Source organism: Artemia franciscana, chromosome 8, assembly GCF_032884065.1.
Source record: "Artemia franciscana chromosome 8, ASM3288406v1, whole genome shotgun sequence".
Taxonomy (NCBI): domain Eukaryota; kingdom Metazoa; phylum Arthropoda; class Branchiopoda; order Anostraca; family Artemiidae; genus Artemia; species Artemia franciscana.
This window is the reverse complement of record NC_088870.1, coordinates 6,792,792-6,806,559: the sequence shown is the minus strand read 5'-3', so window position 1 is coordinate 6,806,559 and position 13,768 is coordinate 6,792,792. Positions and strand designations below refer to the sequence as shown.

Genomic DNA, 13,768 nt, shown 5'->3' with positions numbered 1-13,768 from the left:
CTTTTATTTATTTTGAGACCAATTTTAATTGATTTCCAAACCGCCTGTTTTATCCCCAAGTCATTACTAATGAGTGAAGATTTTTTCAAAAAGTATCGTTGTGGGACGGATTACTAAATATGTGCCAACCTAAGGCAGAATCAAAGGAGTTATTAGAACTGTTTGAAATTAATGCCTTGTCAATGTCTTCTTTATGCTGGTATAGCCGTTTTTCTAGATTTAGATGGATCCTGCCAACATTGCAATTCCTACAGTAGCAATGTATTTGATAGACCATTCTTTGGCGAGTAACTGGGTTTGATCTCTACCGGAGTTTAATAAATTAATGGTTTTAAAACTATTAGTGAAAACTACATACAGATTATTTTTTGTGCTGATATTTTTAATTTTGTTGTGATTTTTAGGATATACGGAAGATGGATAATGTTTGAGGGCTTATCAGTAGGCTCGCGTTGTGACATATCTTCGATTTTACGGGAATGACATTCCCGTAAAAAAAATAATAATAACCGTGCAGTGTTTGTTTGATGTACATATTCTAATATTAAGAAAGTATAACAGTTCAAAATAGGGATGAAACCTTTTAATTGACAGTAAACAGATATAAAATTTTTTAACTGGATATTTTATTAATTTGTTAATTAAATTTTCTTAATTATATATAGTATATTGCTCTTATTTTTTTCAATGCAACAGCAGAAGCAAATCTCTTTGACCTTTTTGTTCCGGTTCATTAGATTTATCTGACATATTACGTGGACAGATGTCATAGCTCTTAGGTGAGGCTATATTGACCTCAGTAAATTATCGTAAATTGAATTCAATCCAAATTTACCTGTATCTCTGTTCATGGAATTATTCTTGAATTTTTTTTTTTTTAATTTTGATTGTTTCCCTGAAAATTTGCTTTAAACCTTGGTCCCTAAAAATCAAACAAACATTTTCAAACAAAATAAAATGATTTGTACAATTATAAATATGTTCCGAAAGAGCCGACGTGAAATCTTCAGGTTTGGTATTATGTTTTAGAAACGATGAAATAGAATTATAATGTTATAGCAATCTCATTTTTAAATTCTAGTTAGTACGTCCCACATAAGAGCTTCCACAAGTACATGGGATTTTATAAACCCACTTTGTTGCTCTATGGAAATTAGATCCTTTCCAGATTTTAAAAAAAATAGCCAAAATATTATTACCTCTTAAAGCTACCTTTAAGCCATTATTTTGTAAAATTCTTTTAAGTTTTTCACTCAGCCCTGGAACATGTGGTAGAGAACAAAAAACATCTTTCTTTTCTGTTGTTTCCAGAATATTGTTAGAAAATTCTAGAAATTTTTTTCTTCTTTTCGAAAAAATCTGGTCAATTAACCAACCCGGATACTGGTTACTTATTAAAATTGCTTTTAACAACAATAATTCCTCCTTAATGAATTTTGGAGAACAAATTCTAAAAATGTGGTCAGTTAAGGATATGATTAAACCAATTTTTACTTGGCGAGCATGACCAGAGAAAAAGGACCAAAAATCTGTTATTGTTAGTAGGTTTTCTGTAAATCTCAAAATCTAGACTATTTTCATTTTTTAAAAGAAGAACATCCAGAAAAGGAAGTTTCTTATCCTCTTCTAAACCTATTGTAAATTTTAAATCACCTCCCCAAAAAATTAAATGTTTTAAAAACGTTTTAATTCCTCCTCCCCAGAATTCCATACTGAAATTATGTCATCCATATATCTCCCCCAAAATTTTGTGTTTTAAAAAATATGAATATAACGGTATTTTTTCAATATTTTCTACAAAAAATTGCTAATAAAGATTTAAAGGGTCCCCCATGGGTAAACCATTTACTTGTTTGAAAAAAACCCTTTTGGATTGAAAAAAATAAGTGAACGTGTTGCACAACCTAACTAAATTCATAATTACACCGACTTCCAAAACTGTTTCACCACTAATTAAGTCCAAATTTCTTAATATCTTTCTTTCAAGAAGAATTTCTGCGCCTTTTACATCAATACTCGTATACATTGACACTGTGTCGAAACTTGAAATTATTGAATTTGAAGAAATCTCCACTTCTTTTAGTTTTTTTTTTACAAGTTCTGACGAATTCTTAATGTAAGAAATTTGGGTAGACATGAGTGGTTTACATAATGACACTAACCGCTTACTCAGAGCACTTGTTGGTGACTTTGTACTTGCAACAATTGGTCGTAATGGCATATTTGGCTTATGTATCTTTGGAAGTCCATAGGCACAAAGAACTTCTTGGTAAGAATTTGTAGAAAAGCTGATGGGTAATCTTGCCTTCTTCCTTCAAACTCTTTAACGCGTTCTTAAACTTCTTTGCGTACGAGTCTGTCGGGTCAAAAGAAAGTTTTGACTTTCTTGACCCGACTTTGTTTTGAAAGTATGTAATTAGTTTATTAGGTATAAATTATGTTTGTTTTTATTGATGTCTTTTAGTTTTACTGCTCATGGTGAACACTGTATATTTGTTCGAAATATCCAGTTAAGAATTTTTATATCTGTTCACTGTCAATAAAAAGGTTTCATCCCTATTTTGAACTGTTATACTTTCGTCATGGAAAGGCAGTGTTGTCTTCGAAGCTATCTATATTCTGATATTTATTCTTTATAGTCTTAATACTTCTTTATTTGTTAAAGTCAAAAAAGTGGAAAAATTTAAAATTGAATCTGTTTTCAGAAAAAGTGCAAATTATATTCTAGTCTTGAGGAAGTGTGGGGGGTTTTCAGCCCTATCATGTTAATATTTGCATGTTTTGAGTTTGAACCGGTCATTTTTTTGTAATTTCTGTCCGTTTTGGGTTTAATTCATTTATTGATCGTGATTGGTGGTAGTTTCACGCTTGAAAAATTATTTGAATTTATTTCTACTCATTTTTGACTTAACGAGGCTCTTAATTGTTCTTTGAAAAACTTGTTTGGTAGATAAAGTTTTTAAATTAATTTCTGTTCATTTCTTATTGACATAGTCTTTTTCATGAAAAAAATACTTTATATCTTTTTCTCTATTAGACTCGGTACTTTTTACTTTCTAGATTATTTGACTTTATTTCCGCTCATTCTTGGTTTAATGAGGCTCTTTACTTTTCGTTAAAAATTCTTTCGTATGTTCCTCATTGACAGATACAATCCGTAAGTAATTGAATAAAACAAAACAACAAGTTTTTCAACTGAAAGTAAGGAGCAACCACAAAACTAAAAAGAACAAAAAATTATTACCTATATGAACGGGGTTACCTCCTCCTCAAGACCTTGCTCTTTACGCTAAAGTTTTTTCTTATAGAATATTAGAACAAAGCTTTCTGTTCTAATTAAACGGCCATTGTGTTTCAGGAATCGTTCTTAAAGAATTAGGACAAAAAGCCAAATTTAGCGTAAAGAGCAAGGTCTTGTGGAAGGGGCAACTCCTTTGATATACGGAATAATTTCTGTTTGTTTTAAGTTTTGATGTTGCTCCTTACTTTCAGTAAAAAACAATTGTTTTTCAAATATAGTTTCTGATCGTTTTCAAAAAATATCCGGCTCTCTCTCCATGAAAAATTCACGTACTTGTTCATTATACGCCGCTCACTCAAGTGTCAAACCCGAGAACAAACCCGTCTCTTCGTTAGTTTCTTCAATACTTTAGAAACAAATTTGGGCTATATATTTGCACATTAGGCGGCGGGGGGGGGGGGGGTAAAGTATAGTGGGTCTGCATGTAAAATGTATTTGGAAATTTGGAAAGCCTTATTTCCCATGGAGAGTATTTTCCGTGGGAGGGGTATTTTCATCGGGGGGGAGAGATTTTTCTCGGGGGGTATTTTCCAGTGGGTACTTACCGTGGGGACATTTCCCGTAGTTTTATCCTCGTTGAGTGTTTTCCGTGGGGGGGGGGGGGGTTGTTTTTCGGGGGCTATTTTCTGTGGGGGGGGATATTTTCCGTGGAGGGGTATTTTTGGAGTGGGAAGGGGGTTGCTGAGGGGAAGGGGGTAAATGCTGGGGGTAAACGCCTAGAACCACCATGTAGGGTGTCGAAAGATCGTATGAAAAATATCTTAGGAAAGATTTGAAGTATGAAGTTGGAACTTGCACGGCTTGTTGTGGGGGATACAGAACTAACCGAAAGGTAAGCAAAGTAAAGAGCGAAGTGGGTACAATGTATTTTTTTCCTAGGCACTTCGTATGGAACAAGTTGCCATAAAAACTTTGGAAGGACATCGTTCTATTGGTATATGTAATTTCTAGCGTCCTTTTTGAGAATCAAAAGTGATTGCAGGGCAACCATTCCCTTCCCATGCTCCTTCATTATCCAAACACATACCAAAAATTTTGAGATAGCTATATTGTTCAAGATGGTTGAAAGCCTCAGCAACTATATCTCTACGGATAACAGCCCCCCACAGGCCTTGGGGCAAGGGTTGTATGCTGCACATTTCAATCAGTGTATACACATTTTGAGAATTACACATAGTGAGAATGGGGGAGGGGCAAGTTTGATCCTTGTGTTCGAAAAGGCTAGGGGTATTCAGGGTAGTAAGGGGTAAGAGGCGTTGTGTGAAGGGTATAACTCAGGATTGACTGAGGTTATTATAGTGGAATTTTCAGGAATGATGAGGGGGAGGATCAATAGATCAAAAGCCATTACTTGTAAACTAGTACTACTCCTCCTACTGTTACTACTACTACTGCTGCTACTTCTACTACTACTATTACAACAACAACAACAACTACTACTACTACTAATATCACTAATGCTACTGCCACTACTACTGCTGCTTCTATAGCGATTACTACTAAGGCTGAGGATATTCAGGTGAAAATTTAAGGATATGTTGAAGGGAAAGTTGAACTAAATTCAAAAAATTCTATGTGCGTACATACTGTTCGAAGGGTGTATTAGCAATATCTTAGGAACGGCTTAGCGCATCCAGTTGAAAATTCCTTGGCATGATAAGGGGGATATTCAGCAGACCAAAAGGCAAAATATGCGTACTGCTCCTGCTGCTAATGCTACTTCTAATGCTACTACTACTACTACTACTACTGCTGATACAACACTAGTGCTTCTACTACAACTCTTTCTAGATGAATATTTACAGCTCCTACTAGGTCAAAACTAAATGAAAACTAACTACGTGCCTGCAGGTTTTCAAAAGGGTGTTTTGCAGGAATGGCTTAGAGTTTTATTTGTAATTGTAAGCAACTTGGCCCATTTGTAAATCCTACGTACAAACATGTTATAACAGGGGACTTGTCAATAATAAAGCAAGATGATCTTCAAATTATAATGAATAAAGGGGCTAATTTCCGTCTTTCTCATCCTCTGAAACCATCGAGTGTTCTTGATGGCTTGGAAAATGATTTTGATTTATTTATTGATAAGTGGTGTAAGAAAGAGAATAAATATAAAGAGAATTTTCAAAGTTGGAAGAATTTAATTATTAGTAGAATAAGAAATAAAATATATTCTAACTTAAAAATAGTAACACTAAATCATTATTTTATAATGCGAAGATTAAACAAGCAATTGCTAATCTAAAGAATGGATTTGTAATTGTGCCAGTGGATAAAGCTAATAATAATTTTGCCATAATTTGTCAGAAGCTGTATTGTGATATCTTAAAAAGGGAGTTATGCACAACTAATGTTTACAAAAAGGTAAATAAGGAGGATGAGAATTTAATTGAAAAGACTGAAGAAATACTTTTTAAAAATTTTAATATTAAAATAAATGACAATGATAAAAAGTTCCCTTTCCTATATTGGACTGTAAAATTTCATAAGAATCCCCCTAAACCACGGTTTATTGCTGGAGCAGCTAAATGTCCAACCCGCATTGCTGCTACTGACCTCTCTTTAATTTTAAAGGAAATTGCAAATAAACTTAAAACCTATTGTTCTGGTATTAAAAAACTTTCGAATTTTAATCCATATTGGAGTGTTAATAATTTACAGCAAGTGATAGATTCTTTAACAATGGTTTCAGCTAAAAGAATTGAGTCTTTCGATTTTGCGACAATGTATACTAATTTATCACTTAATGTAGTGTTTGATAATTTAAAAACTGTTATCAAGAAGTCTTTCCTCTTATCTAGTAAAAGGTTCTTAAAAATAGACATTTATAATAAAAAAGCTATATGGACAAACTGCTTTAATACCACAGTTAACTTGAGATGTTACAGCTTGGATATGATTTTCGAGTTATTGGAATTTGTTTTATGCAATACTTATATAAGATTTGGGGGTGATTTGTACAAGCAAATTATGGGAATTCCCATGGGGGGAATGCAAGCCCATTTATAGCTGACTTGTTTTTAAGTCAACTAGAATATAAATATATGATGGATAAGAATAATCCAATTAATTTAAAACATGCTTTGTCAAATAATAAAAGATATTTAGATGATATTTTGGTCTTAAATTGTAAGGATTTCATTGATATTTCTACAAATATATATCCATCAGAGCTTATTCTTGAGCCTAGTCATGGCGCTGGTCATAAAGATCATTTCTTAGATTTAAATATTAATATTTGTGATAATAATAAATTAAGTTTTAAAATGTATAATAAAACGGATGATTTTGATTTTGAAGTGATTAGTTTCCCATTCCCTGAAAGTAATATACACTCAAATATCACATATTCAGCGTTTTTCTCACAGTTACTTCGTTATGCAAGGATTTGTAGTAATTATATTGATTTTAAAAATAGATGTAAAATCTTAAGCCAAAAATTGATATCAAGAGGTTTTTCTGCAAATAAATTAACTTAGCAATTTAAAAAATTTAGTTTTCATTATAACGAACTTTTAAATAAATATCAAAAGAATTATCTAGAAATACTTAAAGAAATTTTCAGCTAATTTCGGAGGTTCGAGAAATGTTGTCACAGCACCATTGTCATTAGCCACATGGTAAAGGTGAATTCTATAAGATTTTCTTAAAAATTAGCCACATGGTAAAGGTGAATTCTATAATTGTTTAGTTCATTCCGGTTTTTTGCAATGTGTTAATATTTGTGATTTGGTAAAATTTATAATATTTAGTTTACCTATTGTTGCTAAAGGGAGGGATATATTAACAGGATAAGCTTGTTTTGGTTTTACTTGGTTGTTTTACATTTGCTGTTTTTTTTTCATAGGCATGTATTTTGGGGGTGATACCTGACGCGGGGATGCCATGGATATTCTGTGGTAGCCACAACACTGTGCTGGGTAGAGAATTTAGAGTGGCGAAACCCTATATAGGCCAGTGTATTCTCCTGATGAGCCCTTATGTTGGGTGTTGCCTCTGAATTATTTGTCTATATTATTTTTTCTATTGTAAGGTAAATGACGACTTATACTTATTGACGACATGACTGCCTGTCCATGGATTATTCTTTATGGTTGATTGTGTGTGGCTATGCTGTTTGACCTATATGATTGTATGGATGAGTAGGGTTGAGGCCTCATTCAAGTGCTGGTCTATATTAATCACTAATTTAGGAAAACAGTCTTCCTTTTCTCCTTCTGTCTTGTTTTTTTTTTTTTTTTTTTTTTTTTTTTTTTTTTTTTTTTTTTTTTTTTTTTTTTTTTGTGTTTGTGCTGTTGCATTGGTGATTTCTCTTTTCATGATACTACCAGTGGTAGTGGTAGTCTATGTAGTGGTAGTGGTAGTACAAGTGGTAGTCTACCACTTCTGGTTCTACCAGTAATACTACAAAAGAAGCCAAGGTTACTAAAGAGAAACTTTCAGGAAATGTTGGTGGGCAAGTTGAATTAAATTCAAAAACACGGTTTATATTCAGGCGGTCAAAAAACCTTATCAGCAGTATCTCAAAAACTGCCTATTAGATTGAAACTTTCAGGGCATGCTGAGGGGTATTTTGAACTAATTAAAAATAAAATGTGTGCATAGTAATGCAACTTTTAGTTGTGCTACTACTGGTATTACTGGTGTTACTACTAACATTACCAAGACTGAGGGTATTAATTTGGAACTCTTAGAGACTGTTAAGAGGGATGTTGGGATAAACAAAAACATATTATGTGAAACAGGACGTATTAGCACTATAGAAGACATTGCTTACAGTATTAAGTTGAAACTTTCAGGACATGCTGAGGGGTATGTTTAACCAATTAAAATGGAATATGTTCATAGTAATGCTCAAGTAATTGTACTACTACTGTTGCTAGTGCTAATATTACTAAGGCCGATGACATTAATGTGGAACTTTCAGGGACTGTTAAGGGAGAGGGACTGTTAAGGGAGATGTTGGGATAAATAAAAACACATTATTTGCAACAGGACTTATGAACAATATTTCAGAAACGGCATAAAGTAGTAAGTTGAAACTATCAGGGCATGAGGAGAAGATGCTGGATTAAACCAAAAAGGAACAATACTATTACTATTACTATTACTATTACTAAAAAGGAATACTATTACTTCTTACTACCAATACTGCTACTAGTATCGCTAATTATTAGTTAAATTTTCAATGAACGGTGGGCATTGTATAGCAGAATCGAAAGACACTATGTGCATGTGGGCTATCAAAGCAATGTACAGGCAATATCCCTGCAACGGCCTAGGATATTATGCTGAAACTCATAGGGATACCAATATTACTGCTACTTTTGCTACTGTTTAGTAATATTAGTAGTAATAGAAATACTATTTCTACTAGTACTACTGCTACTATTGAACTAAATCAAAATAGACTATGTGCATCCACAGACATCCAGGATATCCGGGATATCTTGGAGTAGATTAGGATATGAAGTAGAAACTTTTATGGAAAGTTTATGCTCTTTTAAAATTAAACCAAAAGGCGCTGTGTGTATGCTGGCTGTCAATATGACGTCTCAGCAATATTTAAAAAACGACTGAGTGTATTAAGCTGAAATTTCCAGGGCTGTTACTATTACTACTTCTGTTCTTACAATTGAACTAAATCAAAAGGGTGTATGCGCATCTAGGTTGTCAAAAAAAAATAGAGACTACGTTTTAGGAAGGGTATTAAGTTTTATCTTTAAGGGAAACTTGAGGAGGTATAAAACTAAATCAAAGGATACCATGTGTGCTCACATTTTCAGAGTTCAAGTTCTTTATTATTCTTAAACTATACATATTTAAAACTATTCACATAGCATCCCCAGCAGGGAGACTGGCTCGAAAGCCGGGCGACAGTGCAAACAGTATAAACAAACAAACCCAGAAGAAACGGATGTCATCACACTTCTCACTCTGTCTCACACCAAAAAACAAATGCCGAAAAACATTTACTAAAATTATTACCAATATTTATCCGATAGCTGAAGGGCCGGGAGCTACTCACAAATTAATATTTACTAATTAGCAGAGCTTTGATTTTAGGTTTTTAATGTTAATAGCGATAGACTCTAGACTAATAACAATCAATCAATCAATTTATTAATACTAAAGAAAACTATTACAAAAGTGAATCAGTTAATAGGGCCAAGAAGCTATGCTTGTAATGGGCCACAGAGAACAAAATAAAACACTTATAAAATATATACAAAAAAAAAAAAGTTAATAGCGATAAACGATAGACTAATAGTTAATAGCGATAGAAGTAGGGCGCTAGAAATTGAACATTAAAAAAAAAAAAATATTGGTCTGAATGGGTTACCACAACAAAGGGTCTTAACCAGTAGACCATCAGGTCCTGTGAAATAGTGGTTGTTTTAAGCTTTTTGCTATTCCACATCACTTGTTTGTTACGTGCAAGAAATTTATGACGAGAAGTTTGAACCTGAAGTTCTAACACCACTTTTTCGTCTTTTTTATGATTTTTTTTCAAAATAGATCTACAAAAAACCGTTAACATGACCAAGAACACTGTAATGATCTATCAAACATCTCCCTACGATATTGCATCTGTCCACAAGTTCCGATATTCAGCAGACGATTTATGAAACTCATTGAGGGGGAAGTATACGTGAGGGATTGTAAACTTCAATTTTGTGTGTTCAACCATAGAAATTATGATGATATCTTTTCCTACCTCTCAGTAATTCACTCCGGAAGTGGCACCCAAACTGCCATTTCTGGGTGTCAACAGTTTCTATGGAACGTGGTTCGCCCTTTACAAGGTTGCGGCTATTGCTGCAACCATAATATGAAGTTCACCCAAACTGCCATTTCTGGGTGTCAACAGTTTCTATGGAACGTGGTTCGCCCTTTACAAGGTTGCGGCTATTGCTGCAACCATAATATGAAGTTCACCCAAACTGCCATTTCTGGGTGTCAACAGTTTCTATGGAACGTGGTTCGCCCTTTACAAGGTTGCGGCTATTGCTGCAACCATAATATGAAGTTCACCCAAACTGCCATTTCTGGGTGTCAACAGTTTCTATGGAACGTGGTTCGCCCTTTACAAGGTTGCGGCTATTGCTGCAACCATAATATGAAGTTCACCCAAACTGCCATTTCTGGGTGTCAACAGTTTCTATGGAACGTGGTTCGCCCTTTACAAGGTTGCGGCTATTGCTGCAACCATAATATGAAGTTCACCCAAACTGCCATTTCTGGGTGTCAACAGTTTCTATGGAACGTGGTTCGCCCTTTACAAGGTTGCGGCTATTGCTGCAACCATAATATGAAGTTCTATTCACTGATTAAAAAAAACAGGTTTTTTTTAACTGAAAGTAAGAAGCGACATTAAAACTTAAAACGAACAGAAATTACTTCCTATACGAAAGGGGCTGCTCTCTCCCCAACACCCCGCTCTTTACGCTAAAGTTTGTCTCTTTCTCTCAATTCTACTTTTTAAAGCAGTAAAAACCTTCAGCGTAAAGAGCAGGGCGTTGGGGAGAGAGCAGCCCCTTTCATATACGAAGTAAATTCTGTTCGTTTTAAATTTTATTGTCGCTTCTTACTTTCAGTTAAAAAAAACTTGTTTTTTCTTTTATTTAATTTCTGAACGTTTTTGAATTAATGTAAGTTTTGATTTTGGCTCACTCAACATGAATAATTAAAACGAAATTTGCATATTTTTTTTTCTTGTCTAAATGACTTTCTCATAGTTTTGATCGAATGAGTTTGAAAAAAAGGAGCGGGAGAGGAGGCCTAGTTGCCCTCAAATGTTTTGGCTACTTAAACATGCAACTATTTTTTTACGAGCGTTTTTGCCAGTAATAAACGTACGTACCTTACAAATTAGCTTACGTAACGAACTTCTATATTTGTGTATTTTTATTACGTATGTGGGGGGATTTCGCCCCCTCGTCAATACCTCGCTCTTTGCACTAAAGCTTGAATTTTGTCCCACATCTTTAAGAATGACCCTTGAATTACAAAGGCCGTAGAATAAATAGTTGAAATTACTAAAAATATTTTAACATAAAGAGTGAGATATTGTGGAGGAGACAAACCCCCTTATATACGTAATATTTTGTGTTCGCTTTAAGTTTTAATGCTGCTCATTACTTTCAGTTGAAAAAAAATTATTTTCTCATTGTTTTTTTTTTAATTATGCTAGAAAATCCTGCACCCCCCTTATAGAAATTCTCTCCCCTCATTATAAATTCCTCCATGGAAAGATCCTTCCACATAGCCCCTTCCCTCCGACCCACCCCAACGCGAAAAATTCCCCTTGAAAACGTCTGTACACTTCATAATAACCATTTCCATATGTAAACAATGGTCAAAGTTTGTAACTTGCAGCCCCTCCCCTGGGGACTGTGGGGGATTAAATCGTCCCCAAAGACATAGCTATTGGGTTTTCCAATAGGCTGAACCGAATGGCTGTCTCAAAATTTTGATCCAGTGACTTTGGGGAAAAAGTGTGCGTGTGAGGGGGCCTAGGTGCCCTCCAATTTTTTCGGTCACTTAAAATGGGCACTTGAACTTTTAATTTCTGTTAGAATGAGCCCTATTGCGACATTCTAGGACCACTGGGTCGATACGATCACCCCTGGAAAAAAAAACACGCATCCGTGAACTGTCTTCTGACAAAAAATACAAAATTCCACGTTTTTGTAGATAGGAGCTTGAAACTTCTACTGTAAGGTTCTCTGATACGCTGAATCTGATGATGTGATTTTCGTTAAGATTATATGACTTTTAGGGGGTGTTTCCTCGTATTTTCTAAAATAAGGTAAATTTTATCAGGCTTGTAACTTTTGATAGGTAAAACTAAACATGACGAAACTTATATATTTAAATCAGCATAAAAATGCGATTCTTTTGATGTTACTATTGGTATCGAAATTTCATTTTTTAGAGTTTGGTTACTATTGAGCCGGGTCGCTCCTTACTACAGTTCGTTACCACGAAATGTTTGATCTATGGCTAAATCTAAGGTTGAAGGCCTCACTGCAAACTTTTGATTGACATAGGATTAAAGCAATTTCTATTTCTTTAATAGCCATCTGTAGTTGAGAGGTTGAGAAGGTCTACAAGTCGTCGCGCATATACGAACTACTTTGGGGGAGAGTTTACCAAAGCAACTCAGAAAAGATTAATTATGCGGCAATAAGGCGATTGTAAGGACTTAAGGGGTGAATCCCATATTCTGCTAAAAGCTTCAGGCTATAGTTACTCATCTTTAATTATCCTGCCAAGATTTTCCCCAAAAAAGCTAGGTCTATTTCGCGCAGACTGGATGTTGAGTTACCCTAAAGTTTTTTTTTTATTGTTTTAAAAAATAGAGCTGTGAGAAAGAGTCAAACTTTAGCGTAAAAAGCGAGGCGTTGAGGAGGGGACAACCCCTTTCATATCCGAAATACTTTCTGTTCGTTATAAGTTTTGATGTCGCTCCTTACTTGCAGTTAAAAAAACTTGTTTTCGTTTTTAATTGGAACAATAAGAAGTTTTTTTCAATAGTAATAAAAAACTGTACCGTAAAGAGCGAGATGGTGAAGAGGAGGCAGCCTCCTTCACATACGCAATAGTCTCTGTTTGTTTTAAGTTTTAATGTTGCTCTTTACTTTCAGTTGAGAATTTAGTCTTAAGAGTGATCTAATAAAAGCTGATTGAAGCGTTTATGTATGTCAGCACAGGTCCAATGGGCGAGATTAATTTTCCTTCTTCAAAAGGGCTTGTTTTGCACAGGTTTTGCCTTGCTTTGAAAACCCTTTGTTTCAGGTATGTAAATGCTAGCTATCATTAAGCCTGTCTTTATATCACATCGCTCCCGGTAGTGACTGAGGAATTGTCTGCTTCCTCAAATTGCACATACCAGTTACCGCGTCACGCATGGCAGAAGTGCATAAAGCGCGGTGCAACGTATCATGGGGTATGGGAGGAAGCGCGGCTTGATAGAAGCATTACAAAGGACAAAGCAGGTGGCACTTTCAGACGTATACCAGGTGGTGAAGAGTGGGTAGCCCTCATTAGTAAGACTACATGCTAAACCAAAAAAATAGTTGATCAAGTTATTATATAATCGACACCATAGTTCGTTGGGACATTTTGCTTCTATTCGGATGAAAGTCGATAAATGAGAAAAGGACTGATTTACATTCTTGCAGTATTATCCAGGACCAAGTAAGGTTTTTGTTTGCTTTTATTCATTTTACTGGCATTTAATTTTATATCTTGTTTTCAAATAATAGGAATTTTTGAAATGAAACTAAAAAAATTCAGTTAAAGCGTAAAAAAGCGCAGGAATGATCTTATAAATAAGGGAGCTGCCACCCTCTTTCAATCCCCCGCTCCTTACGGTTTAAAATAAAACTAAATTTCAAAACATTTATTAGGGTAAAGGGGGCATTCAGAAACACTGTTATGGTTTTATTTATAATTTTTCAT

At 34.5% G+C, this 13,768-nt stretch overlaps 2 protein-coding genes across 2 annotated transcripts in view; one reads left to right on the top strand and one right to left on the bottom strand.

Moving 5' to 3' along the window:
• The window catches only part of LOC136029913 (actin-interacting protein 1-like), a 247,574-nt gene that overhangs the window by 153,445 nt on the left and 80,361 nt on the right, over window positions 1–13,768 (bottom strand). The window lies entirely within an intron of this gene.
• The window catches only part of LOC136029914 (retinol-binding protein pinta-like), a 113,263-nt gene continuing 112,778 nt past the window's right edge, over window positions 13,284–13,768 (top strand). The window contains exon 1 of the mRNA XM_065708428.1: window positions 13,284–13,504. The gene's annotated coding sequence lies outside the window, so the exon portion shown is untranslated. The remainder of the gene's footprint in view (window positions 13,505–13,768) is intronic.